Genomic DNA, 27,149 nt, shown 5'->3' on the forward strand with positions numbered 1-27,149 from the left:
GCAAGCTTCTGTCTCCGCAAGATCCCATCTGGGGCACGTTCTGGTGCCCTGCTGGAGGGGGATTCGGATACGGAGGGCTTCTTCATCAACACCATGGCCTCTCCGATGATGCGTGAGTAGTTCACCATAGACCTTCGGGTCCATTGCTAGTAGCTAGATGGTTTCTTCTCTCTCTTGGATCTTCAATACAAAGTTCTCCATGATCTTCATGGAGATCTATCCGATGTAATCTTCTTTTGCGGTGCGTTTGTCGAGATCCCATGAATTGTGGATTTTTGATCAGATTATCTATGAATCTTATTTGAGTTTCTTCTGATCTCTTATATGCATGATTTCATATCCTTGTAATTCTTTTCGAGTTGTGGGTTTTGTTTGGCCAACTTGATCTATGATTCTTGCAATGGGAGAAGTGCTTGGTTTTGGGTTCATACCGTGCGGTGACCTCACCAAGTGACAGAAGGGGTAGCGAGGCACGCATCGTGTTGTTGCCATCAAGGGTAAAAAGATGGGGTTTACATCATTGGTTTGAGTTTACCCCTCTTCATCATGTCATCTTGCTTAAGGCGTTACTCTGTTCGTCATGAACTCAATACACTAGACGCATGCTGGATAGCGGTCGATGTGTGGAGTAATAGTAGTACATGCAGACAGTATCGGTCTACTTGTCTCGGACGTGATGCCTATATGTATGATCATTGCCTTAGATATCGTCATGAGTTTGCGCGGTTCTATCAATTGCTCGACAGTAATTTGTTCACCCACCGTAATATTTGCTATTTTGAGAGAAGCCTCTAGTGAACACTATGGCCCCCGGGTCTACTTCACACCATATTTTCAGCCTTACACTTTTACTTCATTGCACTTTCCGCCTTCAGATCTCACTTTGCAATTAATCTTGAAGGGATTGACAACCCCTTTATAGCGTTGGGTGCAAGCTTGCTTGTGTTTGCGCAGGTACTCTGGACACTTGGCTTGATTCTCCTACTGGATTGATACCTTGGTTCTCAAAACTGAGGGAAATAGTTAGTGCTACTGTGCTGCATCACCCTTTCCTCTTCGAGGGAAAAACCAACGCAAGGTCAAGAGGTAGCAGTGTTGTTTTTGCGCAGAAATAAAAGTTCTCGGAATGACCTGGAAATTTACGAGGATTTTTTGTGGAATATATAAAAAATACCGGCGCAAGAATCAACTGGAGGGACGGAGCCAGGAGCTCACAAGCCCACCAGGCCCGCCCCCTGGCCAGGCCTGGCAGGCTTGTGAGCCCCTCGGTGTTCCGCCGCCTCCCATTCCAGCTCTATATATTCTCCTTCGAACGGAAAAAAATCAAGGAGAAGAGTTCATCACGTTTTACGATACGGAGCCGCTGCCACCACGTGTTCTTCCATTAGAGGGCAGATCTGGAGTCCGTTCTAGGCTCCGGAGAGGGGGAATCGACTCCTTCGTCATCACCAACCATCCTTCATCGCCAATTCCATGATACTCTTCACCGTTCATGAGTAATCTCATCGTAGGCTTGCTAGACGGTGATGGGTTGGATGAGATCTATCATGTAATCGAGTTAGTTTTGATGGGGATTGATCCCTAGTATCCACTATGTTCTGAGATTGATGTTGCTACTACTTTGCCATGCTTAATGCTTGTCACTAGGGCCCGAGTGCCATGATTTCAGATCTGAACCTATTATGTTTTCATCAATATATGTGTGTTCTTGATCCTATCTTGCAAGTTGTAGTCACCTACTATGTGTTATGACCCAGCAACCCTGGAATGATAATAGCCGGAACCACTCCCGGAGATGACCGTAGTATGATGAGTTCATGTATTCACTAAGTGCTAATGCTTTGTTCCGGTTCTCTATTAAAAGGAGAACCTTAATATCCCTTAGTTTCCATTAGGACCCCGCTGCCACGGGAGGGATGGACAATAGATGTCATGCAAGTTCTTTTCCATAAGCACATATGACTATATACGGAATGCATGCCTACATTACATTGATGAACTAGAGCTAGTTACATATCTCCCCATGTTATAACTGTCACATGATGAATGTCATCCGGCATAATTGTCCATCACCGATCCAATGCCTACGAGTTTTTCCTACTGGTCCTTGCTACGTTACTTCGTTGCTACTCCTGTCACTGCTGCTACCGTTATCGCTACTGATGTCACTGTTTCTACTGTTACCATTGCTACCGTTGCTATCACACTACTTTGCTACTAAAACTTTGCTGCAGATACTAAGTCTTTCAGGTGTGGTTGAATCGACAACTCAACTGCTAATACTCGAGAATATTCTTTTGCTTCCCCTTGTGTCGAATTAACAAATTTGGGTTGAATACTCTACCCTCGAAAACTGTTGCAATCCCCTATACTTGTGTGTTATAACCTATTCACCCCCTCTAGGTGCCATCCATGTCCTTTCAGTTACCCGACTTCGAGAATATTTGATACTCTCATAATCCGCATGACAGGTTAATACTTATCTTAATGTGTTCCAAGAAGCTTATTTGTATAAGCACAGATGTTGTCCAGCAGAGCATCTCCCGAGGAACACACCTATATGAATTTTACTGTTAAACGTCATGGTCTGTAATAATTGGGTGTTCTCTAATAAATTCATGAAAGGCCCTCGAGTATGATGTATGCACTCCACCCGTGAGAAAGCCTTGCGGCACCCTAGTGTCAGTCAAGAATTTGTGTGAAACTAGTCCCACAGAAAGCTTGTAGTTCAAGTCACAGTGCACTATTCAAGTTGTGATCTAGTGTAGCATAAAATTCTAAATTGAAGTTCAAGTTAAGAGTCTCCATTAGGCACCGGTATATAAACAGTGTTTTGGAAAAAAATGATGATATGTGCCAATGAGACTTTGTAGGGGATTGTTTGAATTTTCTAGTAGGCATTTGGCCCAAAGCCCAACAAAATTCTGAAATTCTCATGGCCCATTCATGCATGGTTGTGTGTGGTTTGATGTGGGACTAATGTTTAGTCCCATACCGCTAGTTGGAGAGAGTTGCACCACCTTATAAGGTGAGCTATTCTAGCACTTGTAGAAGCATGAGAAGAGGAGACCTATGATACGTCTCCAATGTATCAATAATTTATGAAGTATTCTTGCCATATTTACATATGTTTATAATACTTTTATATAGTTTTGATGCACTTTATATGATTTAATTATAACTAACCCAGAGTGACGCTGTTTTTAGTAGAATTACCGTGGTGTTGTTTTTTGTGCAGAAAATGGAAGTTCTCAGAATCGTCCAAAACTTTTTGACGATTTTTTCTGGTGGAAATAAGAAACACCAAAGCAAAGAACCACAGGATGAGGGCCACCTATTCGTGCCAAGCCAACAGGGCACGCCCACCCCTTGGGTGCGCCCTGATGGGTTGGGACCACCTCATGGCTCTAGTTGACATGATTCCAATGCTGAAAAATCTTATAAATTAAGAAACTTCCGAAAGCAAACCTAGAACTTCCTCTTCGCCATTGTAAGCCTCTATATTGAAGAAAACTCATCTCGAGCCCTGTTTTGGCACCCTGTCGGAGGGGGAAATCATCACCACAGGCCATCTTCATCATCCCGACGGTGTCCATGACGAGGATGGAGTAGTTCACCGTCGGGGGTGAGGGTATGTACAAGTATCTATGTGTTTTATCTCTCTCTCTCGTGTTCTTGAGATGGCATGATATTGATATATCATAGGCTTTGTTAATATAGTTGGATCATATGGTGTTTGTCCCTTGTTGTCTTGACGTGATTAATTGAATCTATCCCTTTGATATTTTGTTATGTCAGATTGAGAATTGGATTTGAGATCACTTGATGTATGTCTTGCATGTGGATACCTGTGGTGATAATGGGTTGTTCTATTGATACACTTAATATATGTTTTGGTACTCGATGATACATCCATTTTGCATCATGATTTCTTGTACCTTTTACTTTGTTCTTGTCCATTATTCTAAATTGTTATGCAATTCTTATGCTTTTCTCTCTGAATATGCAAGGGAAATATCTGGAAACTCCGATTCTGGACCGGAAAATGGAAGAATAAGTAGAGAATTCACTAGACTCCAAATAACCTGAAATTTCACGAAGAATAGTTTTGGAATATTTAATCATTTCTGGAAAAAAATACACCAGAGGAGGGCTGTCACTTTTGCACAAGCCAACAGGGTGCGGCCCAGCCCCTGGTCGTGCCCTGATGGCTTGTGGGGCCCCTGCTGACCCTCCGATGTCCATCTTACCCTATATGGTGTGTTTTACCCTAGAAAAAAAAATCAAGAGATTACTTTTGGGACCAAGTGCCGTCGTCTCGCGGTGGAAACCTAGGCACATGCCCTTTTTGTCTCCGGCAGTGTGATTCTGCCGAGGAAATTTCCCGTCGGGAGGGGGAGATCGAAGCCATCGTCATCACCGATGTTTCCTCCTTCGTGGGAGAACCAATCTTCATCAACATCAACACTAGCACCATCTCATCTCCAACCCTAATTCATCTCTTGTGTTCGATCTTTGTCTCAAAACCTTAGATTGGTACGTGTGGGTTGCTAGTAGTGTTGATTACATCTTGTAGTTGATGCTTGTTGGATTAATTGGTGAAAGATATTATATTCAGATCCTTTGTCACCATGTTTATACCTCTGATCTTGAACATGTTGGTGAGGTGTGAGTAGTTACTATTATTCCCGAGGACATGGGATAAGTCTTGTCACAAGTAAGCATGTGAAATTGGCATTCGTTCGATATTTTGATGATATGTATGTTGTTGCTTCTCTTAGTGGTGTCATGTGAACGTTGACTACATGGCACTTCACCATGTTATGGGCCTAAGGGAAGGCATTGTGGAGTAACAAGTAGATGATGGGTTGCAAGAGTGACATAAGCTTAAACCCAAGTTTATGTGTTACTTCATAAGGGGTTGATTTGGATCCACACATTTCATGCTATTGTTAGATTTATCTTAATTCTTCTTTCCTAGTTGAGGATGCTTGTGCGAGGGGATAATCATAAGTGGGTTGTTTGTTCAAGTAAGAACAACACCTTAGCACTGGTCCACCCACATATTAAATTATCAAAGTAGCGAACGGGAATCGATTCAACATGATGAACATGACTAGATAAAAATCTCCATGTGTCCTCGGGAGCACTTTCTTCATATAAGAACATTTTCCAGCCCGTCCTTTGCTGTAAATAGGATTGGTCTACCTTGCGGCACCTTAGTTACTTTTGTTACTTGTCACTTGTTACAAAATATCTTGTTGCAAAACTATATACTACTATCACTAATAGCACTTGCAGAGAATACCTTGCTGAAAACTGCCTATTATTTCCTTCTGCTCCTCGTTGGGTTCGACACTCTTACTTATTGAAAGGACTACGATTGATCCCCTATACTTGTGGGACAGCAAGACTCTTTTCTGGCGTCGTTTTCGTGGAATGAAGCACCTTTGGTAAGTGGAAATTGGTAAGGAAATATTTTTGCTAAGTGCTGAAATTTACTGTTACTTGTTGATATGGACGGTCACCCTTTGAGTGGCTTGGTCAGGGCATCTTCGCCTCAAAGGGAAGTGGAAAAGGTTGGTCCTCAACCTACTGAACCTACTGAGAATATTTATTATGAGATTCCTTCTGGTTTGTTAGAGAAACTGCTAGCTAGTCCTTATGATGGTACAACTCATCCTGATTATCATTTAATATTTGTCGATGAAGTTTGTGGAATCTTTAAGCTTGCAGGTTTGGCTAGAGATAAAGTTAAGAAAAAAGTTTTCCCTTTATCTTTGGAGGGAAAAGCATTGAGATGGTACAGGCTATTGGATGATATTGGATCGTGGGACAGGAATTGCTTGAGGCTGGAATTTTATCAGAATTTTTACTCTATGCATCTAGTTCATCGTGATCGTATAATTGTTGGCATCGTGAAGGAGAAAGCATCGCTCAAGCTTGGGGGAGGCTTAAATCTATGATTGACACCTGCCCCAACCATGAATTCTCAAGAAAAAATATTATACAAAATTTTTATGCTCGGCTTTCTCATGATGATCAAGTACTACTCGATTCTTCTTCTACTAGTTCCTTTATGAATAGGACTATTGAATTCAAATGGGATCTTGTGGAAAGAATCAAACGCAAATCTGAAGAATGGGAAGTCGACAAAGGTAAAAAGTCAAGTATAAGGCTTAAGTTTGATTGTGTTAAATCTTTTGTGGAAACTAATACCTTTCATGAGTTCAACAATAAGTATGGCCTTGACTCTGAGATAGTAGCTTCTTTCTGTGAATCTTTTGCTAGTTATGTCGATCTCCCTAAGGAGAAGTGGCTTAAATATCATCCATCCACTGAGAAACAATTAGAGGAACCTATTAAGATTAAGAAGGAAGAAATAATTGTTAGCCATGTTGACCCAATTTTTTCTACTCCTTACATTGAGAAACCACCTTTCCCTGTTAGAATTAAGGAACATGCTAAGGTTACAATTGTGGTTAATAAGATCTACATTAGAACACCTACACATTCTGAACAAATAACTGTTGAGCCTAATGTTGCTATGGTTAAAGATCTTCTAGTTGATAATATTGATGGTCAGGTTATGTACTTCTGTGATGAAGCTGCTAGAATTGCAAAACCTGTTAGAAACAAACATGATGAGCTAGATAAGAATAAACCAGTTGTTGGCATGCCTCTTGTTTCAATTAAAATTGGAGATCATTGTTATCATGGCTTTTGACTTGGGAGCTAGTGTTACTGCCATACTTATTTCCCTCTATGATGAAATCAAGAATGACATAGCACCCTCTGAACTTGAATATATTGATGTTACAACTAAACTTGAAAATTGAGACACTATTGCACCGCATGGGATTGTTAGAGATGTTGAAGTCTTGTGGGAGGAAATTGAGTACCCAACTGATTTCCTAGTACTTGGTTCACAACAAGATGATTTTTGTCCCACTATATTTGGTAGGCCTTTCTTGGGTACTGTTAATGCTGAAATTAATTATTTAACTGAAAAGGTTAAAGAAAAATTTGGCGATGTATCTCATGAATTTAATTTATCCAAGTTTAGTAAGCAACCTCATGATAAGGAATTACCTATTAAGGATGAAATAATTGGTCTTGCCTCTATTATCGTGCCCCTACCGATCCACTAGAAGAATATTTGCTAGACCATGAAAATGATATGCATATGAATGAAATAAATGAGATAGATGATATATTTCTTAGACAAACACCTATTCTTAAACACAATTTACCAGTTGATATTTTAGGGGACCCCCTCCACCCAAGGGAGATCTCGTGTTTGAGCTAAAAACTTTACCTGATACCTTGAAATATGTTTATCTTGAAGAGAAGAAGATATATCCTATTATTATCAGTGCTAACCTTTCAGAGCATGAAGAAATGAAATTACTTACAACTCTAAAGAAGGACAGGGCTGCTATTGGATATACTCTTGATGATCTTAAGGGCATAAGCCCACTCTATGTCAGCACAAGATTAATTTGGAGCCGGATGATAAACGTGTCATTGATCATCAACGCTGCTCAAATCCCAAAATGAAAGAAGTGGTGAGAACTGAAATACTAAAGCTTCTGGAGGCGGGTATAATCTATCCTATTGCTAATAGTAAATGGGTAAGTCCCGTTCATTGTGTTCCTAATAAAGGAGGTATAACTTTTGTTCCTAATGATAAGAATGAACTTATTGCACAAAGAATTGTAACTGGTTATAGGATGGTGATAGACTTAGGAAGTTAAATAGAGCTACTAGGAAAGATCATTACCCCTTGCCTTTTATTGACCAAATGCTGGAAAGATTATCTAAGCACATACATTTTTTTCTTCACGGATATTCCGGTTTTTCTCAAATACCCGTGTCTAAGGATGACCAAGAGAAAACTACTTTTACATGCCCCTTTGGAACTTATTCTTATAGACACTTGCCTTTTGGTTTATGCAATGCACCTACTACCTTTCAAAGATGTATGACTGCTATATTCTCTGACTTTTGTGAAAAGATTGTTGAGGTTTTCATGGACGATTTTTTCATTTACAGGACTTCCTTTGATGATTGCTTAAGCAACATTGATCAAGTTTTGTAGAGATGTGAAGAAACTAATCTTGTATTGAATTGGTAGAAGTGCCACTTTATGGTAAACGAAGGTATAGTACTTGGGCATAAAATTTCTGAGTGAGGTATTGAAGTAGACAAAGCCAAAGTTGATGCAATAGAGAAAATGCCTTGCCCAAAATATATCAAAGGTATAAGAAGTTTCCTTGGTCATGCTGGTTTTTATAGGCGCTTCATTAAAGATTTCTCAAAAAATTCAAGGCCACTAACTAATCTTCTTCAAAAAGATATTCCGTTTGTTTTTTATGATGATTGTATGGAAGCCTTTGAAATACTTAAGAAATCATTGATTACTGCACCTATTGTCCAACCACCTGATTGGAATTTACTGTTTGAATATATGTGTGATGCTAGTGACTATGTTGTTGGTGCTGTTCTAGGGCAAAGAGTAGACAAAAAATTGAATGTTATTCATTATGCTAGTAAGATCTTAGACAATGCTCAACGAAATTATGCCAGCACACAGAAGGAATTTTTAGCAGTTGTGTTTGCTTGTGATAAATTTAGACCTTACATTATTGACTCAAAAGTTACCTTTCCACTGATCATGCTGCTATTAAATACCTAATGGAAAATAAGGATGCTAAACCTAGACTCATTAGGTGGGTGCTTTTACTACATGAGTTTGACTTGCATATCGTTGATAGGAAGGGAGCTAAAAAACATAGCAGATAACTTGTCTAGAATGGAAAATGTTCCTGATGACCCACTTCCTATTGATGATAATTTTATATGATAAAAAACTTGTTGTGAAGATGTTATTCATGATGCTGTCGTGCTCGTATTTTGTTTTTATCGACACCTCTCTCTCAACTTATGTGGTAATTATTTTAGAGTCCGGCTTTCGCTTGAGGACAAGCAAGGTCTAAGCTTGGGGGAGTTGATACGTCCATTTTGCATCATGATTTCTTATTCCTTTTACTTTGTTCTTGTCCATTATTCTAAATTGTTATGCAATTCTTATGCCTTTTTCTCTCTGAATATGCAAGGAACATCATAATGAGGGAAATATGTGGAAACTCGGATTATGGACCAAAAAACGGAAGAATAAGCAGAGAAATCACCACACTCCAAATGACCTGAAATTTCACGGAGAATATTTTTGGAATATTTAATCATTTCTGGAACAAAAATACACCAGAGGAGGGCTGCCAGTTGGGCACAAGCCGACAGGGCGCGACCGAGCCCCTGGCCGCGCCCTGATGGCTCGTGGGGCCCCTGCTGGCCCTCCCACGTCCATCTTCTCCTATATGGTGTGTTTTACCCTAGAAAAATCAAGATATTACTTTTGGGACGAAGCGCCGCCATCTCGAGACGAAAACCTGAGCATAGGCCCTTTTTCTCTCCGACAGGGTGATTCTACCAGGGAAATTTCTTGTCGGGAGGTCGAGATCGAAGCCATCATCATCACCAACGTTTCCTCCTTCGTGGGAGAACCAATCTTCATCAACATAAACACGAGCACCATCTCATCTCCAACCCTAGTTCATCTCTTGTGTTTGATCTTTGTCTCAAAACCTCAGATTGGTACCTGTGGGTTTGCTAGTAGTGTTGATTACATCTTGTAGGTGATGCTTGTTGGATTAATTGGTGAAAGATATTATGTTCAGATCCTTTATCACCATCATTATACCTCTGATATTGAACATGTTGATGAGGTGTGAGTAGTTACTATTTTTCCTGAGGACATGGGATAAGTCTTGTCACAAATAATCATGTGAAATTGGCATTCGTTCGATATTTGGATGATATGTATGTTGTTGCTTCTCTTAGTGGTGTCATGTGAACATTGACTACACAACACTTCACCATGTTATGGGCCTAAGGAAAGGCACTGTGGAGTAACAAGTAGATGATGGGTTGCGAGAGTGATAGAAGATAAACCCTAGTTTATGCGTTACTTCATAAGGGGCTGATTTGGATCCACACATTTCATTCTATTGTTAGATTTATCTTAATTCTTCTTTCCTAGTTGAGGATGCTTGTGCGAGGGGGTAATAATAAGGGGGTTGTTTGTTCAAGTAAGAACAACACCTTAGCACCGGTCCACCCACATATCAAATTATCAAAGTAGCGAACGCGAATCAATTCAACATGATGAACATGACTAGATAAAAATCCCCATGTGTCCTCAGGAGCACTTTCTTCATATAAGAACACTTACCGGCCTGTCCTTTGGTGTAAAAAGGATTGGTATACATTGCTACACCTTAGTTACTATTGTTACTTCTCACTTGTTACAAAATATCTTGCTGCAAAACTATCTACTAATGTCACTAATAGCACTTGCAGAGAATACCTTGCTGAAAACTGCCTATCATTTCCTTCTGCTCCTCGTTAGGTTCGACACTCTAACTTATCGAAAGGACTACGATTGAGCCCCTATACTTGTGGATTATCACTCAACTTGCAGATTCCCGTGATGACAATGGGGTAATCTATGTATATCGGCTGATACACGTTCTTGTCCTAGTTTCTTCGATAGAAATCTTGGGGTACTCTTTCAAGTTCTTTGTGTTGGATTGAATATGATGAATCTGAAATTATTTGATGCAGATCTAATAATTAACTCATGGATTCGTGAGGTGACATTGTAGTATTGACGGGGGGATAACCCCAGGGTAGGCAAAGATCAAGCACTTCTGCATCCTCTTTCAAAAAACGTACACAGGACGACCTCTTCTCTACGAAGGGTCGGTTGCCACCGGCCAACTGCACAGTCAAACCGGTTCGGGGCAAGGCCGCTCTCCATCTGGCTCGACTACCTACCGGTAGCCGGCGGGGCTGCTCAAATCACATCGCCCTGACACGCACGTCATGGATGTATCATCAAAGGCATGGCTACAGCAGCCCAGATACCGCTGACCTGACCGCACGTGGCTAGAGTGGAGGCGGTCATACCACTGACTATCGCCGACTATGACTAGTCGAGGCGGCAGAGTGGCAGCACGCCCACCATCCACTCAATTACCTGTCCGACGTGGTTACAGTGCAGCAGGGCGTACCGCTGACTGCAGTCGGCTGCACAAGATGAACCTGCACAGTGCGGTGCACGCCGATACATAACAAGCACACACCAATGACGATGACTAGCTGGCGGGTCCCGGCTCCTGGCGGGACCGTGTAGCCGGCGAGACCCTACATGCGACAAGACTCCTCCAACCGGTGGGGCCCTGGTCGGCTAGAGAGGTTGCCTACCGGGTCCCACCGGTACCCTTTACACTTATTCTACGCGATGGGGTTGGCATATAAAACCCCTCGTACCGCCCCATGCAAGGGGTCGGCCAAACACTCACACACACACACCACACACAGGAGGTAGAGAGAGCTCCCAGCTTCTTCTAGCTCCTCCGTCATACAACTCAAGGAGCACATTGTAATCCACCCGGTTCATCAACCAAACCAACAGAACTCAGGGTGTTACCTCCCACGGAGGGCCTCGAACCTGGGTACATCGTGTGTCTCGCATCGCTTGTCCCCAATCCCATTTCCGGAGCTGCAGACATTATTAGGTATCCAACCACTCTCGATAAGCCACCACATGGCATCTGTCATGAGAAAACAACGATAGTTGACGCCCACCGTGGGGCCGTTCGCGGCATCGACCGAAGTTACGCTCTGGGCGGGACCCCTCGCCAACTCCGCCGGATGCATCGCATCCGATCTGATCTGCACACACGTGGATCTTGCCCTCGCGGAAGTTTCTGCGGCGTGGAGCCCTGGCTCCACCCGCTCTGCAGGCCTGGCCGTCAGTTCTTCTGACGAGCCGTGCCGTAGCCACGCCTCGTTCGATGTCAGCGACCTTTGCGAGCTCTTCAGCAAGCTGCGGCTCAATGATGCACCTGTGTTCGACGAGTACCCCAGCGAGGTGCAAGACTGCACCGATCCACCATCATTTGCAGGGGTGACCGCCTCGAGGGGTGCCACCAACCTTCTCATCCTCGCGGAGGTAATGGCCACCGGCTCCGCCATGAGCTCCGGTCACGTTAGGGTGCAGGAGCACGCAGCTGCCACTGCGTCTCACGCCACGGGCGACGCATGTACAACCTCCACCACGGCTCACCCTGGTACCTCCGATTCTTTCTGCTCTACCCTCGAGGGGTTGAGCACCCCCATCATGCCAACGCCAACCCGGCCACAACCACGGTCGAGCTAGAGACGGCCCGCAAGCAGCTGCTCGCGGAGGCCACCTCCCCAGCGTTCGCCCGACACCTGATGGAGTCTGCATATCGCAAGTACAACTCCGCTTATGGCCTCACCCCGGCTGGCAACGAGCCCAGACGATGCGATGAGGTTCGCAGCCGCGGACGTGTAGGCGGCACAGTCCCCACTCACGACAATCCCACAACCAACATGAGGGCCGCCCAGGTGGCATACGAGGATTTGGCCACCATGGACGGCGAAGAGCGTGTGCAGCAAGAAAAGCACATCCAAGACCTCATCGTCGCTGCCAACTTGCAGTAGGCCCAGCACCCTTCCTCTCCTCACGGCTCCGATCAACGTGCCGACGGGAGTCGTGGCGGGCGCTCCCAATGTAGGGCCGAGTAGTGGGCAGTCTCTAGCCGGTGTTACGACGCACTCGAGGGGGCGTCCAGTCGGCTCGCGCGCACACCTTGCCTCCGTGGCACGAGCCGGCACGCTCATCGGCTCCATCTATCCAGGCCAACCTCATGGCCATCTCGGGCCGCATGTCCCCCGAAGAGAAAATGATGCGTGCCTTTGTCTCAGCAGGCTGGCTCAATCCACCCTCCTCGAGGAGGAAGGCCCGATTGGTTCGGCCTGCTTCGGCACCCGGATCCGCGAAGAGCCATTTTCCACCGGCTTCACTCTTCCTTCAGACACTCCAAAGTACAACGGGATGGCCAAGCCAGAAGACTAGCTGATCGACTACACCACCGCAGCAGCATCGCGGTGTGCTACGTCCCCCTCATGAAGACCGGTTTGGCACAGACTTGGCTTAACAGCGTGCCTACCGGCACCATCAATGCATGGGTGGACTTCGAGGAAGCATTCGTCCGCAACTTCAGCGGCACGTACAAGCGCCCTGACCATCCCCGCGAGCTGGCCATGTGTGTCTAGGAGGCGGAGGAGCCCCTCCGCGACTACCTCACGCACTGGACTGAACTAGACAAATCCTGCAAAGGGGTGCGCGTGGTTCAAGCCATCTAGTACCTCAGCGAGGGCTGCCGAGACGGCATGCTCCTCAAGCACAAGCTCACGTGCTCGAAGCCGTCCACCCTGGCCGAACTCATGGCCAAGGCGGACAAGTACACCACGGTCGACTCTGCAATACGAATCAAGGTCACCGCAACTCGCAAGGCTGCCCCGTAGCCGACTGTCGACAACCGGGGACAACAGAACAACAAGCGAAAGGCTGACCAGCCGGATCCCCCGTATGGGAGGAAGGAGGTCGCCACCATGGAGGAAGAGCAGCCAGTTGCCCAGGCCGCCAGCCAGCGCTAGCGAGGCAGCAAGGACACATGGCAGCCCAAGATCACCTTTGAGCGGATGCTCGACGCCCCTTGCAAGATGCACACCGGGGCGAAGCTGGCTACGCACATGCTTTGGCAGTGCAGCTTCTCCGAGCGACTGGCCCGAGGTGAGGGCCTTCCGGCTCCTCAAATGTCGGCTCCTATGCTGGTTCTGGCTCCGGCTCCCCCAACGACGGTCGTCTCCGCGACCAGTTCCCTGACCAAGACGGGGCCTACATCGTCTTCACCAACAAAGGCAATGACAAGCACACCCAGCGTCAACGACAGCATGGGGTGAACGCCACCGTGCCCTCGGTTCTGCAGTACATGCACTGGTCTGAGAAGCCGGTCACGTGAAGTCAGGCTGACAACCCGGCCGTGATGCCAAACCTTGGCAGCTACACCCTCGTCCTCGACCCCACCATCGCCTCCAAGAGGCTCACCTGCCGGTTCTCATGGGTACTGGTCGACGGTGGTAGCAACATCAACATCCTGTACCACAACATGCTGCTCAAGGTGGGGCTCAGGGAAAAGACCTGCAGCCGACACGGTATGTGTTCCATGGCATCGTGTTGGGGTAGTCCTGCTCCCCCGTCGGCAAGATCCAGCTCGACATCGTCTTCGGCGACAAGGCCCACTTCCGTTGCGAGCTGATATGGTACGAGGTGGTGGACCTAGATAGCCCCTATCATGCACTCCTAGGCTGGTCGGCGCTCGCCAAGTTCATGGCGATCCCCCACTACGCCTACCTCAAGATGAAGATGTCGGGTCCCAAGGGCATCATCATGGTAGGCGGCGACTGCAAGAAGTCGATCGAGTGCGCGCGCGATGGCAGCCCGCTGGCCGAAGCACTGGTGGTCGTGGAGGAGAAGCGCTAGCTCGACACGGTTGTGGCCCATGCCACCGAGGAGCCAGTTGTGCTGACTCGCCGGTCCTAGTCGGCTAGCGAGGCAACGTTCCAGCCGTCCAAAGACACCAAGTAGGTGCCACTCGACCCAGCTAACCCCAAGAAGTGCATCACCATTGGCACCACCCTTAGGCGCAACTAGGAAGGCGAGCTTGTCAACTTCCTCCGTGAGAATAGGTGCATATTTCCATGGTCTCCCAAGGACATGTCGGGTGGTCCAAGGAAGTACGCCGAGCACAAGCTTCATGTGCGACCGGATGCGAAGCCGGTCAAGCAACCCCTGCGCCGTTTCTCTAAGGAGAAGCGTCGTACTATAGGAGAAGAGATCACCCGGCTGCTTGGAGCGGCTTCATCATGGAATTTTTCTACCCGGACTGGCTGGCCAACCCAGTCCTGGTGCTGAAGAAAAACAAGACCTGGCGCATGTGTATCGACTACACCAGCCTGAACAAGGCTTGTCCAAAGGATCCTTTCGACTTGCCTTGGATCTATCAAGTAATCAACTCCACAGCTAGCTGCGATTTGTTGTCCTTCTTGGACGCCTATTCCGGATACCACCAGATCAAGATGGACCCGGCCGACCGGTTGAAGACCTCCTTCATCACTCCATTCGGGGCCTACTGCTATGTCACCATGTCGTTCGACTTGAAGAACGCATGCGCCACCTTCCAACGATGCATGTAGAAATGCCTCCTGCCCCAAATCGGCAGGAACATGCACATCTACGTCGATGACATCGTCGTCAAATCCAAGTAGCACTTCAGCCTCCTCGACGGTCTACATGAGACATTCACCAACCTGCACGAGTACAAGGTCTGGCTCAACCCGAAGAAGTGCGTCTTCGGTGTGACAACCGGTCAGCTCGTTGGTTTCTTTGTGTTCGCACGCAGCATCGAAGCCAACCAAGAGAAGATCAAGGCCATCGAGCGCATGCACAAGCCGGCAAAGCTCCACGATGTCCAGAAGTTCGCCAGCTGCCTGACCTTGCTAAGTTGGTTCGTCAACCGGCTCGGCGAGAAGGCGTTGCCCCTCTACCAGCTCATGAAGAAGACGACCAAGTTCGAGTGGACCAACCAGGCGGACGAAGGATTCTGCGACCAGATACGTCTCCAACGTATCTATAATTTTTGATGGTTCCATGCTATTACATTGTCAAAATTTGGATGTTTTGTATGCCTTTTATATCTTTTTTGGGACTAACTTATTAACTCAGTGCCAAGTGCCAGTTCCTCTTTTTTCGTGTTTTTGACCCTTTTCATAGGAGGATTTTAAACGGTGTCCAAACGAAATAAAACTTCCCAAAAGATTTTTTCCAGAACAGAAGATACACACGAGACTTGAGAACCAAGGCAGGGGCCACCAGGGGACCCCACAAGCCCCCTAGGCGCAGCCAGGGGGCGCGCCTAGCAGGCTTGTGGGCCCCATGTGGCTCGTCTGCCCTACCTCTTCCGCCTATAAATTCAGGAAAAATCCAAAACTGCCGAAGAGATCCAGGAAAATACTTTTCCGCTACCGCAAGCTTTTGTCTCCGCTAGATCCCATCCGGGGCACGTTCTGGTGCCCTGCCGGAGGGGGATTCGGATACAGGGAGCTTTTCATCAACACCATGACCTCTCCGATGATGCGTGAGTAGTTCACCATAGACCTTCGGGTCCATAGCTAGTAGCTAGATGGCTTCTTCTCTCTCTTGGATCTTCAATACAAAGTTCTCCATGATCTTCATGGAGATCTATCCGATGTAATCTTGTTTTGCGGTGTGTTTGTCGAGATCCGATGAATTGTGGATTTATGATCAGATTATCTATGAATCTTATTTGAGTTCCTTCTAATCTCTTATATGCACGATTTCGTATCCTTGTAATTTTCTCCGAGTTGTGGGTTTTGTTTGGCCAACTTGATCTATGATTCTTGCAATGGGAGAAGTGCTTGGTTTTGGGTTCATACCGTGCGGTGACATCACCCAGTGCTAGAAGGGGTAGCGAGGCACCCATCATGTTGTTGCCATCAAGGGTAAAAAGATGGGGTTTATATCTATTGCATGAATTTATCCCTCTATATCATGTCATCTTGCTTAAGGCGTTACTCTATTCGTCATGAACTCAATACACTAGATGCATGCTGGATAGCGGTCGATGTATGATCATTTCCTTAGATATCGTCATGACTTTGCGCGGTTCTATCAATTGCTCGACAGTAATTCGTTCACCCACCGTAATATTTGCTATTTTGAGAGAAGCCTCTAGTGAACACTATGGCCCCCAGGTCTACTTCACATCATATTGTCAGCCTTACACTTTTACTTCGTTGCACTTTCCGCCTTCAGATCTCACTTTGCAATCAATCTTGAAGGGCTTGACAACCTCTTTATAGCGTTTGGTGTAAGCTCATTTATGTTTGCGCAGGTACTTTGGACACTTGGCTTGATTCTCCTACTGGATTGATACCTTGGTTCTCAAACTAAGGGAAATACTTATTGCGACTGTGCTGCATCACCCTTTCCTCTTCAAGGGAAAAACCAACACAAGCTCAAGAGGTAGCAAGGATATAAAAAGGTTTATGTGCAACACAACATGTAATGTCATGGGGTTTGGATGCACCGGCAAAAGTTGCACCGATCCTCAAGGTGAGAACTGGCTATGCACAATATCGAAGAGGCTAGCAAATATGAGGAGGTGAGATTGCATATGCCCATGGTGTCACATTAGTCATGAAGAACTCATGTACTTATTGGATAGTTTTATTAGTTTTATCACAAATCAAAATACTACTCGCATGCCCCGACGAAGACGGTTGGTAGGAATTAACCATCGCATGAGTTTGACTCAAAACAACAATAGGATTTCAATGAGGAATAGAAATGCTCATACATAATCACCATGCCCTTTTTATTTTTAAGATGAACACGAAGTTTAACATCTATTAGTATCAACACCTCTCTGAATTAATAATAATTCACTCACACATTTGTCATATCTCCACATCACTACCAGTAACCCACAATTTCTCTATATGTGCTATATGATGGTTTTAATTATCAATCATTGAATACCCATTATTTTTTATGTAGTCTTATGACCCATACAAATTACTGCCACTATTGATCAAACTCTCAATCAAATATAAGTGAAGAACAAGAGCATAATATTTCTATAAAAATACACGCCACCATGCTAAAAAATATATAAGTGAAGTACTAGAGGAACTGCTTGTTGTAAAATATGCCCTAGAGGCAATAATAAAGTGGTTATTATTATATTTCCTAGTTCATGATAATTGTATATTGTTCATGCTATATTTGTATTAACTAGAAACCATAATACATGTGTGAATACATAGAACACAATGTGTCCCTAGTGAGCCTCTAGTTTTGTAAATCGTTGATCAATAGATGGTCATGGTTTCCTGATCATAGACATTGGATGTCATTGATAACGGGATCACATCATTAGGAGAATGATGTGATGGACAAGACACAATCCTAAGCATAGCACAAGATTGTGTAGTTCGTGTGCTAAAGCTTTTCTAATGTCAAGTATCATTTCCTTAAACCATGAGATTGTGCAACTCCTGGATACCGTAGGAGTGCTTTGGGTGTATCAAACATCACAACGTAACTGGGTGATTAGAAAGATGCACTACAGGTATCCCTGAAAGTGTTTGTTGGCTTGGTACGAATCGAGACTGGGATTTTTCACTCCGTGTGACGGAGAGGTATCTTCGGGCCACTCGGTAATGCATCGTCATATTGAGCTCAATGTGACTAAGGACTTAGTCACGAGATGATGTGTTATAGAACGAGTAAAGAGACTTGCCGGTAACGAGATTGAACAAGGTATAGGGATACCAACGATTGAATCTCAGGCAAGTATCATACCGGTAGACCAAGGGAATTGCATACGGGATTGATTGAATCCCCGCCGTCGTGGTTCATACAATGAGATCATCGTGGAACATGTGGGAGCCAACATGGGTATCCAGATCCCCCTACTGGTTATTGACCGAAGAGGTGTCTCGGTCATGTCTGCATGGTTCCGGAACCCGTAGGGTCTACACACTTAATGTTTGATGACGCTAGAGTTGTAATGGGAATAGTATGTGGTTACCGAAAGTTGTTCGGAGTCCCGGATGTGATTCCGGCCATCACGAGGAGCTCTGGAATGGTCCGGAGGTAAAGATTCATATATTGGAAATGGAGATTTGATTGCTGGAAATGTTTCGGGGATCGTCGGTATTCTACCGGGACCACCGGAAGGGTTCCGGGGGTCCAACAGGAGGGGCCACCAGCCCGAAGGGCCACGTGGGCCAAAAGTGGATGGGAACCAGCCCCTATATGGGCTGGTGCACCACCCACCTTGGCCCAAGGCGCATAGGTCACCGAACCCTAGGGCGTGGTGGCTGCCTTGGGTGGCAAGCCACCCCCTAGGGTTCCGCCCCTCCTCCTCTTGGCCCCTGTACCACCTAGGGGAAACCATAGGGTGGACGGCCCTCCTTCCCCTCCTGCTATATATACCTAAGGGTTTTTGGGGCTGAGACACACAAGTTCATCTCTCGCTCGGTGCAGCCCTACCTCTCCTCCTCCTCGTCCTCCATAGTGCTTCGTGAAGCCCTGCCGGAGTACCACGCAGCTCCACCGTCACCATGCCGTCGTGCTGCCAGAGCTCTTCCTCAACTTCTCCTCTCTCCTTTCTGGATCAAGGTGAAGGAGACGTCACCGGGCTGCACGTGTGTTGAACGCGGAGGTGCCGTTGTTCGACGCTTAGATCGGAATCTTCCGCGATCTGAATCGCTACGAGTACGACTCCATCAACCGCGTTCATAGTAACACTTCCCCTTAGCGATCTTCAAAGGTGTGAAGATGCTCTACCCCTTGCTCGTTGCTGGTTTCTCCTAGATGGATCTTGGTGAAGCGTAGGATTTTTCTTTGAATTACTACTATGTTCCCAACAGTGGCATCCGAGCCAGGTTCTATGCGTAGATTCTATGCACGAGTAGAACACAAAAGTTGTGGGTGATGATTTTGTCAATTGCTTGTCGTTACTAGTCCAATCTTTTTTCGGAGGTATTGTGGGATGAAGCGGCCCAGACCGACTTTACACGTACACTTACGTGAGACTGGTTCCACTGCCTGACATGCACTTGTTGCATAAGGTGGCTAGCGGGTGTCTGTTTCTCCCACTTTAGTCGAATTGGATTCGATGAAAAGGGTCCTTATGAAGGGTAAATAGCATTGGCATATCAACGTTATGGTTGTCAGGTAGGTAAGAAGCGTTCTTGCTAGAAACCCAAATCCGGCACGTAAAACTTGCAACAACAATTAGAGGACGTCTAATGTCACACCCTGTTTTTGCTATCACCTGTCTGTGTTGTAAAATTCTGAGCTTGCTAAAACTTTTTGAAAACTAATGTTGTGAGTGCCATGATTGACATTGTATGCTTGTATGCTTGATCATGTGAGGTTTTAAAACCCTAAATTCCTTTGGTATTATACTGATTACCAAAAACCTTTGATAACCAAAGCAAAACCACCTTGAGTTGCACTACATGTCCTTGATAGCAAGCAGTGCTACTACTCATATTTGGTAACCTGATTTTTACCTATTCTTATATTTCAAAACCACAAAAATAATTATTTTTGTGAGTATTTTCCTAATTAAATACCCTGTCCATTTCTAAGGTCAGAATTGGTATTCCAACATGGAAAAATACTTTTCTGCTTTGGAAAAACTGATTAAATTTAGAGATGATCACAAGGACATATATTTTCCATAGATAAGATTTTAAACCCCATTTTATATTATATTTATTGATTAAAACTATAAAATATATTTATGTCTGTTTTGGCATTTTGAAATATTTCCAAAGGAAATATTCTCAATAAATTCCTAGAAAATTCCAGTGATGTCCCTAAGCCATGTTTGGTGTCCACATAAAGTTTCACCTTGATCAAAGGTGGATAAGGACCCCAAATAACCCAAAAACCCGGTTTGTCCAAAATAAAGTTAGAGCAACTCTACATAGCAAAGTTTGTCCAATTAGGCTAAAACTTTGCAGGATTGTCTAATACCTCAAATGAGGGTTCTACACCAAAAATGGGATTTGTGGGACTTAGTTTGCCCACACTCCCTTTGGAAGGAATGGATCTGGTCATATTAGAGTGATTTCAAGTTTACAAAGCTAAACTTGTCCTTTGGAGCTCAAATTTGGTGGAACTCCATGGTTTACCACCAAAACCAAACCTGTTAAGTCTCAGCACCAGTGGTGGAGTGCAACCCCCTGTGCCCACTGTCGAACACCTTCTGGCAGATAGGAAAAAGCCACCTTAGCCACAGCTAAACCAAACTCCTTTGCTTCAAACTCTTAGATTAAGTAGCCAGCACCTGTATCTAACCCCAGTCAACTGGCCCTTCACTGGTTCAATGTGGAAATGCCAAAAACCCCAATTTAGACCTCAGTTCATGACTGACAGCACCAGTATTTCTTGCCTCCTTTGACCAGCCAAAGCTCCCACTAAAACCAAACGGCTAGCCACACCCCAAGCAAGTGCTAGGACATGCTAGACACATCCAAAGTGCCTCAGAGCGCACCAACATGCCGTGGCATGCCAAAACTGCGCTCTGGGCGGGCTACAGGGAGTCACCGAGGTGGGGGCGACGCCCTAGGCCAGTTCCAACCTCCCCCAAGATGTACAACCTCCTCCCCGACAGCCCCTCTGCGTCGCGCAAGCCTCAGGGCCCCTCCTCTCTCGCGCTAGAGCTTGCGCGACGCGTGCCCACCCGCTCCAGAATCGGCCAAGCTTGCGCGGCCACGAATGCTCGCCTTCTCTCTCCCTCTCTTTGCCGCAGATGATTCGGGCAGTCCAATACCACGTCCTGAGACCGTGGTTACAACCACGACCTCTCTCTGCACCCCCATGCGCGCCACGGTGAGTCACCGGCGCTCCCGAATCTGCTCACCGTCGCGGGCCTATAAATAGCCCTCCCCCTCGCTCCAGCACCCCTCAGATAGCTTCGCCGCATCCACTAGCACCTCCCTAGCCACCCCAGCAAACCAACAGAGCGCCGGTGCTAAAGATCTACCGAGGCCCCTCCGCCTCGGAGCTCCGGTCGATGTCCGGCTACATGACGGCTCCTGCGCCCCTCGACCCACCAAACTGACCCCCTTGACCCCAGGAAGCTTTCCCCCAACTCGCCTGAGCTTTTCCGTGTCTCTAGCCACCCCTCGACCACTTCCCGAAACCCCTCCGCCACGGCCTCCTCGTCGACAGCGAACCCCTGCCTCCTCGTCATTGTTTCGACCACCAGCAGGTAGGCGATGATCAGGTGGACCCATTCCCGTGTTCATTAGGGCTTGAGCACGTCGGCAACCTCGTCGGCGTCCTCCTCCTCCTCTCTGGCTGGAGGTAGGAGACGACCCCGACAGGTGTGCCCCACCTGTCGGTGGCCCAGCCTCCTCCCCCATCCGTCAAGTTCAAACGTGACGGTCCACGCGCCTAGGCAGGCCGTCGGCTGGCCATGGGCCAGCCCAGCTCTGGGCCGAGCCAGGCCAGGAGCTGGCCTGTTTTTCTTTTTTATTTCAAATATGCATTTCTAAGATTTTTCTAAAAAACATTTAACCAGTGTAAAAATATAATTCTTCCACTGTTATTTTCCTAACAGTGGAATTTTTAATAAGATGCTTAGATGAATTTTTCCAGCAACTATTCTATTTCACAATATTAAAAAGGGCTAAAATGGAATAGTTTTGCTTCTGCTTGGTTGTTTTAAAAAATATCCCTTCCAGAAAAACTAAGGCAAATATTTTTAAAATGATATGTTAGATTTATCAGTAAAAGGGAACATTTTAAAAATGATTTTGTGGACTGTTTCTGTGTGAGCTATTCCTTATGTATTGTTTTATTGAAGATAGAAAACCCGTGTGACGAGGGAATCAGAGCGGAAGACCTCGAAGACCCCGGATAGTTAGCTGACCAAGTCAAGCAGCCCTTTGACCATGACTGAGCATATGTTACTTTGCATGATATATAGCAAGTATTTTCATTGCATATGATCATAAGTACCGGTAATCATTTGATATGATTTTACCGAAGGCTCCTCCGGAGCACATGCATTGAGCTTGACTGTACCCCTTAGGGTCATGCTAATACAATGTTGACAAGTAAAGATAGCAGTAGTATTATCGTAAGCATGATGTTGTCATAAAGCAAGAGTTTATGAAAACCCCGTCGGGTGCCACTAATGCCCGAGGGTGATGATGAGTTAGGTGGTCACTTTTGGTGAAGTGATGCACCCGGTATTTGTGAGAGTAAGGTTTCGGAAATGGGATTAGATTTATGATGTGTCGACCGTCCCAACCTTACCAGTACGACCACGTCACCCCTTATGGGACGGGGCTATGTTAATTAATCTGGTCGGTGCTAGCAAAGAGCCACATTACTAGTGGCGGGAGTGATATGTGGTCACTCTCGTGATGGGGTCGTGCCGGGTAGGACGACTATGCCATTTTTATTAGTTCCAGTCACACCGTTGGTCCCTGCATGGTTGGTATTGTCCAGAGTTGGTGCTCGTAAGACGTACACCATGTGGGCTGGGTACCAATCGAGTGGACCTCTTTGTCTAGTAATGTCAGGGGAAAGGCATTGATCGGGTACTTACCTCTGGTATGTGATATACCGTGAGTCGTGGATGACACGGAAGTTTCCCGGATCTCGTGGGTCCAGCATACTACCTCTGCAGAGTGTAAACTATTCGAATAGCCATGTCCACGGTCAGGGACAGTTGGGTAATCCTGCTTAAACTACGTCCTGATATTTCCGCATAAACCAAGTGTCCGTGAGATGTGTGTGGTGGTAAGAAAAGTGTAACTATGATAGCAATGATATGACCAAGATTGGTGACTTGGCATATAGGGTGAACCCGGATGGTTCAGCCCTCGATAGATATATTGATATCTGTAACCTGTTCTTCAAGAGTAATTCTTTAACTTGATGCATAATCATGATCATTCCGCCCAGATGAGTTATACTAGAGATGCATGATATTGTTATCCTTCACTTTCATTGTTCATATCATGGGCTGTTTGCGAGTACATTCAAAGTACTCATTGGCTTGCCACCGGTTATGTTATTGACCAGATATGGAAGGACCAGAGTTTGGAGATGAGTATGTGTTCAGCGACACCCCTGCGAACTAGGACGCTTCCGAGTCAGAATGCCTGTCGGTGTAGGCTTGATGGCATGGGCACCCGCTTAGCACCTTTGTTTTCCTCTATTAGTGTACTCGTGTGATTCGGCCTTAGGCCCTGTCTTGTGAAATTGACCCTTCAGTCACGTGTTGTAATAATAATCGGTACTCAGATGTAAGACTCTTTATTCAGTATTTGTGTTCGGTGAGCATTGATCTCTAGGATCACTGAGCACGGTGATTCTCGACTAGTAAGTCGGGGTCCCCACACAGAGCTGGTATCAGAGCCATCCTGACCATAGGAAGCCTTAGGTAGCATGGGCGATAGCCGGACAAGTAGAGCACATAGATTGACCCGAGAACCGCACACACTATATATTTCTAACCCTCTCCTCTACACCTTGTAGATGGCCACCGTACCCGAGATGCTTCTGGAAACGGGTTTCCCTCTGCTTTTGAGTGATAGCCTCGAGAAGTGTCAAGTGCGTCGCACGCCCGTCTTTCTCTACCACGAACACTGGGTCAACGCCGACACGAAGGAGTATCACGTGGGCGTGATAGTGAAGGCTAATGACTCCCCAACTAGCCGGTTCTTTGAAGGGCCACAAATGGAGTATCTGATGTTGGTCGTGGAGACTGCAGCACGAGAGGCACTCGTGCGACTCCGCGACATCCTTCCTGAGATGGCGGACGAACCCGCTACTCGTCACCTACCTTTTGTTAAGGATAAGATAGACGGAAGCTGGACACTCAACCCCTCATCCGAGGACGGGATGCCATTAAGGTTTCAGACATACTTCAGCCTCTCCTCAGACACCTTGACACATCTTTTGATCAAGGAGTCAACTAGGATTTGCCAAGAGCTGCACCAAGTTAAGGACCTAGTTCGTATGGAGAAGATGAAGAACAACAAGGTGAAGAAAGAAGGAGCACCTGTGATATCACCTGACTTTGCTTTCCGAGGAGGAATGCCCCCGCTTCAGGCTATTCCTCTTCAGAGTCGACGTTTAACCGCAGAAGAGTACACCGAGCTTTTCGCCACCTCACCAACCAAGAGATGTCGAGATGGTCTACTTCCTTCCCCTACCCCTTCGAGGAAGGGAAGCACCAATGAAGATGAAGACAGAGATGAAGATGAGGACAAAGATCCAACGGAGCCGGCTTATGAGACCGCGCAGTCGATCGCTTAGCAGCGTAGGATGTACCGTACGTAGGAGTTCTTGTATCAAGATTTTATGACCCGGATGTTGTGTGAACCTGTAGGATGCAAGTCGCATTCTGCCTTGAGCAGCTTGTGAGCGACTGCATCGCTTGCTTTTAAATTAATGCAGTAGCTCTTTTCAAAAACCTTTGTCATAAAACTTGCACGCTAGCACACACCAGACCCCCCCTCTTGACTAGCACGTCGTCCCTTTCGAGTGCAACCGGTTCAACAGAATTTGACCTGTCTACTCCCCTGACAGGATGGTGAACGCAACTCGCAACAACACTTTTGGCAACCCCGGCTCTGCCTCTTCAGGACAACAGTAGGGAACTGGAGGGGAAGCTCAAGCTGGAGATCACCATGTGCAGCAAGACGATGTTCCTCTGCCGCCGCCTCCCCCTGAAAGCTTGACGATGGCTCAGTTCCTTCAAGCTCTCCGGGAGGAGCGTACAACAATGCCGCTATCTGGCAGCTGGCTCAAACCTTGGTGAACCGCCCGCCGTAGAACGGGAATGGCAACGGTCACTCAACTCTCTCTGAGTTTATGCGGACTACGCCGCCCATATTCACGGAGACGATTGAGCCCTTGGATGCCGATGACTGGATCTGCACTATCGAAGATCTTCTCGTGCTGGTCAAGTGCACTGACGACAACGAGAAGGTTCTCTATGCAACCCACTGTCTTGGAGGCACAGCCAGAGCCTGGTGGGATGGATTTCGGATCATGCGAGCCGGGCAAGTCATCACTTGGGCCGTGTTCAAAGATGGATTCCACGCCGCTCACATTCCTCCGGGAATGATGACCATTAAGGAGCGGGAATTCCGAGCCTTAAGGCAAGGCAGTGGATCAGTCAAGGAGTATTTGCAGAAGTTCAACCTTCTATCAAGGTATGCACCTGAAGATGTCAGCACTGAGGCTGCCAAAGTGGAGCGCTTTATGGAAGGGCTGCAACAGTCACTCCAATATCAACTGGTTGTTTGTGAATGTCGGACCTTCAGTGACCTGGTTAATAAGGCACTTATGTTGGAAGACAAGCGTCGTGCAATGGACGAGACCCGTAAGCGCAAGCTAATAAGTAGTGGAGGACCGATCAACTCGAAACCACCATGGCAGTCAGCCCTAGCTAGACCCAACTATCAGCAGCAGCAGTACAAGCATCCAACATTCCGCCAGAATTACCAACCTCAGCAAGTCAGCGTCAAGCCAGCAAGCACTTCGCCAAACAACGGTGGGAGCAAGACCAACCTTCCAGCGCAAGTTACCTGTTTCGGGTGTGGACAACCAAGGCACTATTCCAGGCAGTGCCCCAATAAGAAACTCGATGTTCCGCGCCCCAATGTGACAAATCCAGGCCAAGGAGCACCAGGCAGGAACCAGGCTCCCCGCAATCAGCAGTATCACAACAAGGGGCGGATTAATCATATTTCCACAGAAGAGGCACAAGAAGACCCGGACTGCATTTTGGGTACGATCCTCGTCAACTCTACTCCAACAATAGTATTGTTTGATTGTGGTGCTTCGCATTCCTTTGTTACACAAAAGTTTGCGGAAAAGTGTGGACTAGAACCTACCTTGCTTCGTGGGCATACGACAATTCAAACCCCGGGAGCAGTTTTGAGAACCAACCTAGGGTGTAGAAAGGTTGGGATAGTTATCAATGGGACGAGCTTCTTAGCAGATCTCATTGTGCTTAAGTCGCAAGGCCTAGAAGTAAACCTCGGTATGGACTGGTTGGCTAAGCATCAGAGTATCTTGGACTGTGCTAACAGGGCCATTACCATGACAAGTGACCAAGGTGTCAAAGTCAAGTATGTCTCAAAGCTAGTACCCACTCGAGTGCCACTAGTTAACAGCCTATCAGAGGAAGGACTCGACTAAGTGCCAATAGTCTGTGAGTACCCGGATGTCTTTCCTGATGAGCTACCAGGGATGCCTCCTGGCCGAGACATCGAGTTCATCATCGAACTCATGCCCGGATCAAGGCCTATCTATAAGAAGCCTTACAGGATGGGATCCGAAGAGCTAGCGGAGTTGAAGTAGCAACTGGATGAGCAACTCAGGAAAGGGTTTATTCGTCCAAGTGCGTCACCTTGGGGATCGCCTGTTCTCTTCGTGTCCAAGAAGGATGGGACAGTCCGACTTTGCGTCGATTACCGTTCACTCAATGAGGTCACGATCAAGAACAAGTATCCACTCCCCAAGATTGAAGACTTGTTCGACCAACTTAATGGAGCAAAGGTATTCTCCAAGATCGAAC

Source organism: Hordeum vulgare, chromosome 5H (assembly GCF_904849725.1).
Source record: "Hordeum vulgare subsp. vulgare chromosome 5H, MorexV3_pseudomolecules_assembly, whole genome shotgun sequence".
Classification (NCBI taxonomy): domain Eukaryota; kingdom Viridiplantae; phylum Streptophyta; class Magnoliopsida; order Poales; family Poaceae; genus Hordeum; species Hordeum vulgare.